We start from the raw sequence: 6000 nt of genomic DNA on the forward strand, positions 1-6000 counted from the left end.
ATAATCTTTGCGTGAAATATTCCTTTAAATACAATAAAAGATGGATAAAAGGTGGATGGAATGGTTTAATGATTAAAATAACAGCACAGATTTCTGGGAAAATGGCTTTAGCCTGCTGTTAATTACATTTTATTTTTTGTCAATGTCTTTCAGTAGATTATATCTGCTGTCATGTCGCACATTGTTGGATTTGACATGCTTTGTGGCCAGCCTTGAAACGTTTCATGAAAGCAGATTGATTTTCTTGCCTTCGCTTTATCAGGTACCTTAAGTTAAATGCAGACCACGAGTAGCCGACAGCGCAGACGAGCTTTTAATACTCAACGTTAGGAATCGCTTTGAAAGCTCTTCACTTTCCATCCCACTTGTCTGTGGAAATGCGATAAAATGCCTTTTCCGCTGAATGTACCCTTTGGCCCTAATTGGATTCGATGAAAGTGTTTGCCTCTGGTTTGTGTCCGTAGAATGTAATATGTAGGTTGAAACTGCCCGAAAAACATTGTACGAAAGTCACACGTTTTCATTTTTCACATGCTGAATTGATTGAATGTGGTGTCAAGATGCATGATTTACATGTCTGATCACCGGTTTAATGATTTTATTTATGCTGCTTACCACAAATCCATCGCTTAGAAGACTTACCTCTTTTGTGTGGTCACCTGTCATTAACCTGGAATCCCATTCCGTGCAGTTTGGGTGAGATTCACGCAAACTAGCAAATGACGGTGGATTGAAGAGAACGAAGGCATGTGGGCTCATGCTAAGCATGATGGAAGAGCTGCAGCAAGGCTTATTGATGTGGAAACAGTTCAATCTTGTGTAGTATTGTCCTAAGCAAAAGATGAACCAGACCTGGGTTCTTTATGAAGATCATCTTCAAAGGACTTCAAGAAACATTTAAAAAAAAAAGTTGAATTATTGCCATGGCTTGCCATGGTGGAAGTCAAAGACGTTCAAACCACCCATTAGTGTGTGAAAATGCATGTTACTAAACGTTTGTGTATCGTCCATCAGCATTTTGTTAACTAACTGACATAAAGAGTGTTTATTGGTGTTTCACTGTCAATGTAATTGTTCAAAAGTTTGGAGTTGGTAAGAATTTTTTAGGTGATGTTTTAAAAGCATCTTAAGCTCACCAAGCTGCATTCAGCTGATCAAAAATACAGTAAAACAATAATATTGTAAAACTTATTGTTTTCAGTTTTCTTTGATAAATAAAGTTTAAAAGAGCAGCATTTTTTGAAATAGAAATCTTTTGAAACTTTATAAATGTCTTTACTTGTCACTTTTGATCAATTGAATACATCTTTGCTGAATAAAAGTATACATTTTTAAACATAAAATACAACAAAAAAAACTTTTGAACAGTAGTTTTGAACACTTAAATTTACTTAAAAGTGTGTTTTGAATACATTTTGCTTTATAACCTTCTCAGAGCTTATTTTTATTCATACTCAGCTCCGTTCCTCATGGTTTTCCCTGTAGGCCACCATCATGTCGGGCAGCTCTTTGAGTTTAAACCACGATCCTGCGCCCACCCGAAGCCATCTGGGCCGCCAGGCTAGCTTTCAGGAACGTGGCAGCAACAAAACACAATACACACAGGCCAACCGCAGCAACACGCTGCCCACTGACGTCGGCAGAAAGGCTTTCGCCATGAGGAGAATGAAGCAGGAGATCAAAGACATCATGTCGCCGACCCCGGTTGAGCTTCATAAGGTGGGAATACAGTTTTTTTTTTTTTTTTTGGTCATTTCATGATAAAATAGCTATACAGCAGGCTTAATGTGTGAAACTGCGCCCACATTCATAGGTGAGCCTTTTGAAGGACTCAGACCCTGAGGACTTCGGGTTTAGCGTGTCTGACGGAGTCTTGGAGAAGGGGGTTTATGTAAACAATATCCGTCCAGGTGGCCCTGCTGAAATCGGAGGACTCAAGCCATACGATAGACTGCTACAGGTGATTGACATTTATTTAAAAGGCTTTCTTTTTGTTGTGTGGCTATTTATTTCCTAATATTCACAGACACCGTTCATATTGCTAATTAATTATGTGTACAGCCCAACTTCAAAATTATTCGTCCAATATTTGCCAGATTCTCCATTATGAAGTAAATTCCATTTTCATGACTAGATTTCACAATTCTGTGTTTTCTGCATAGAAGGCAAGATCATAGGACCCTGAGTACAGAAACAGTTATCTAAATTTATGCTTGTTTTGTGTCATAGATAAACCACGTCCGGACTAGAGACTTTGACTGCTGCTTAGTGGTTCCTCTTATAGCAGAGTCCGGGAACAAACTGGATCTAGTCATAAGCCGAAACCCGGTTTCCTCGCAGCCCTCGGAACTAAACCCTTTGTCCAATGACGAGGCAGCAAACTGGACTGACCCTAGGGACCCTCTCGAGCAGCCCACCGCGGGGCTGGAGCAGGGCCAGCACAACTCTACGCTAGTGGGACTAGAGGACAGAGACCCCAACAATACTTTATAGCAGAACTCCTCCCAGGTGCCTGCAGTGGAGCGCTTCTCCTCATGGTGCTAAAGCAAACCCTCCCCTCCCTAAAACGGCTCCCTCTAGTGGAGGAAAAAAAGAGGGGCCTGTTGTCCTATAGCACACACCCAGTCCCTTTCCTAAGTCAGAGCATGAACCACCATGACTAAGAGGTCCTTTCCTGACAAGCTGGGTGTTTTTACCCTGTGAAAATGGCGGCGAAGACCACACTGACCTCTTGGAAAACCAAATTGTGGGGGGAAAAAAAACCTGAAACAGTGCCATCCCTAATTTTTATTGCCAATAAACGAGAATAGTTTTGAGGAGGACTCAAAAAAAGAATGCATAAAAGCAACACTGAGACTTTTACTTACGATATCGGACTGGCCACTCTGTGATTGTCCGTATTTGTGTGAGTTTGAATGAGTGCGCGCGTGTCCCGGGACTTTATTACGCAAGCCTCCACGAAGTCTGTCAAAGTTTCACGTTTGAAACGCAACTGTCGATCCTCCTATTTTGTGATACTGAAACACAAGTGTGCGTATAGTGTATGTTCCTTGTATTTCCTTCTATCTGATGCCAAGGTCAGATCCCTTTTCTTCGAGAGATTATACAGCTGTTATGGGGAAAAAAAATCAGCACAATGAATTCGGTAGCCATTTTTCAATTGTGACTGAATATGGGTTATAGCCTAATGCATGAGACCTTTTAATGATCTATTTTGTAGTACTTCTGTCCAAAAAAAAAAACCCACAAGCGCTTGGCTACATGAAAAACACCACGTTTCGGTTCACTGTCTGCTATATCAACGTAAATATGAAATCCAATGTCGCTCATATAATAGAGGGTGGCACAAAGGCACCTTATCTTGAAATTGGACAGATGTCTATTTTTATGAATCGAGGCGGATGATTTATAAGGGATGCGTGTGTTTCTGGGCGATAGCTGGTTAACATGTGGTCACTATCGACCGTGTACCGAAGCAGATTGATGGCATGGAGAAGGTCATACAGTTCGGAAACTCTGCACTTTGATAGGTAACCGCCGTAGGTCTGCGGTCTCCAGACTCTCGCCCCACATTTTGAGAAAATCCATCATTGGCCCAAATGATAGAACAGCTTATTTATTCCAACATCAATCTCCTAAATGAAAACGGCAGGCGTTCAAGTAGGTACTCGCATATTGTTTACTCCGCTGTCTGTGATAAATGAGAATATTACGGCGAACAAATTCATCTCATTTGCTTAAATTTGCAGTATCCACTTATGACAAAATGCAAGCATGGGGTTGATGTCCATGAGTAAAAAAAAAAAAAATCCTGAAAAGATTTCTGTATTCCTCCCCACATTGTTTAAAATAGTTATCAATCATTATGGTAATTTGTGTATGGTACTGTTATGGTTTAAATGTCTCATCTGATATTTTTTTTCCAGACTGTGTAAGCCCAAAGGGTACGCAATCCATTTGTAAAGAGAAAAAAAATGAAGTGTCAAATCATGAGAGAATGGATTCATTCTACCATACGTGGTAGACCAATAAACATCTCATTTGTAGCTCTACTTGGAAATAAATAATGTTAGTAAAGAAAAAAAAATGCCATGAGTAAGCTGCTAATGGCAATGAAGACCCTCACCCACCTGTGTGAAACTGTGCTTTTGATTGAGTGACGTCACCCTCGTTGTCAATGCTCAAAGATCCTGTCTACTCACTATTTTCTAATGGCACATTGTGGTCCAACTCCTGAACCGAACAAAAACCTCATCAAGCCCACTTGATGGAGAACGTCTGACGATGATGAAAAGGTGTCTTTTGTCGTTTTGATAAACTTTCAGGTACGGGTTCATTCCCCAAACTCATGTTTCTCAATTCGCTTAAAACAAATCTTGAATTATGGTTTTCAAGCCCTGATTCAAAAGTTAGTTGTCACTTTCATTACGCTTTCCTTGACCTTGACCTATGTTTGTTACAACACTTCACTGTGTTACTGCAAATACACGCCGGTCAAGTGAAACAAGTCATTTTTATGTTCCATTTGTGGAAACGTTTAGTGAAGTCAAGCACTGCCAGTTAAAATAGTGGGTGTTCATTTTCAGTATAAAATAATTTTATGATTCAATGTCACGGTTATGTCCCTAAAATATTGTATTTTTATTTCTAATGGACAGGTATTATGAGCTGTAAAGTATTTTTGTACAAATTTAATACTTTGTTAGCATGATGTTTATCGTGTATGTATAAATTTGGGGATTCCTACAGCTGTAATCCTTTGTATGGCCGACGAACAGAGAAACAATAAAACAACATGCCGAGTGAAGAGATGGCACCGAAATGCTCTTTTGATTTAATCAGACATTTATGTTATACAATTTAAAGATCCCCTGCCACTCACATTGACATAACAGTACAGATTTAGGATACAAGCAGATAGTAAACGACAAAATTATACAGTGAACAATGAACTTAAAGAGCCACACAGATGGGAAATCAAAAATTACCTGTATTACAGTGTATGATGTAGCTGTCCATCAGTGTAAACAATGTGCAAAGTAATTAAACCAAAAAGTACACAATTTATAAAGTTATTGGCTTCTAAAGTAAGGAGTTGACTCTGAATCGCTGAAATGAGTCGTTATAGATTTCAAATCTTTTGCCCATCTCTATGTACGTCACTAGAAACACTTTGCATAATAATCTCCGCCTACCGTCTTGAGAGAAACGAACTCTGACCTGCCCCACTCCCCACACAGACGCTCTGGTTGGTGTGATAGCATCATGTCGAGGAGACAGTGTGTTTTTAATTGTAAAGGCAAGTTTGTTTTATTTTCACTGCCAAAGAATGAAGATCAGAAGAACCAATGGCTAAAATTCATTTTTACCACAATACCAGAGCAGTACAACAAATCCCTTTTGTTGTGTTCACAACATTTCACTGATGACTGCTTTTCTAATCTCGGTGAGTACAGCGGGATTTTCAAAGCGTTTGGCCATAAAAGAGGGTTCATTACCAACTTTATTTAGACCAACAAGCATCTCCGAATCACAACGCGAAGTATGATTATGAAGTTATGTATCTGTTTTCTCCCGAGCGTCTTATCAGTATGTGTGCTGTCTGCAGCCTGTCTGCGCTGATCTTCATTTACAAACACGTCATTAAAATGAAGTGTAACTCAGTGAATACTCAACGAAGAGACATGAGAGAGATATCTATAGAAAGCTTGACATGTCTACTTTAAAACTAAACAAGTGCTGCCGAAAACAGATATTCTGTGATAAAGTAATCCATATGAAAACAACGCGATGTCTGTTTTTCATGTCTCCCTTCATTATATCTAATGTGACCACGCCCCCGCGCTGAACATGCTATTCAGATTCAAACTGAAGCGCGGCTTGAATACACACACACAGAAGAAAAAGCAGTGAGACTGTTCAAGTTTTTTATTTTACTGTTTGCTTTAGCGGTAAGAGGAATAAGACATAATTCACCCCAAACAGATGCTAACGCATTGT

General features: G+C 39.5%; 1 pseudogene; it reads left to right on the top strand.

Annotated features, from left to right (window-relative positions):
- LOC113063928 (glutamate receptor-interacting protein 1-like) overlaps window positions 1-4816 on the top strand; it is a 143429-nt pseudogene extending 138613 nt beyond the window's left edge.
- Window positions 4817-6000: the final 1184 nt, after the last annotated feature.

This window comes from Carassius auratus, chromosome 4, assembly GCF_003368295.1.
Source record: "Carassius auratus strain Wakin chromosome 4, ASM336829v1, whole genome shotgun sequence".
NCBI lineage: Eukaryota > Metazoa > Chordata > Actinopteri > Cypriniformes > Cyprinidae > Carassius > Carassius auratus.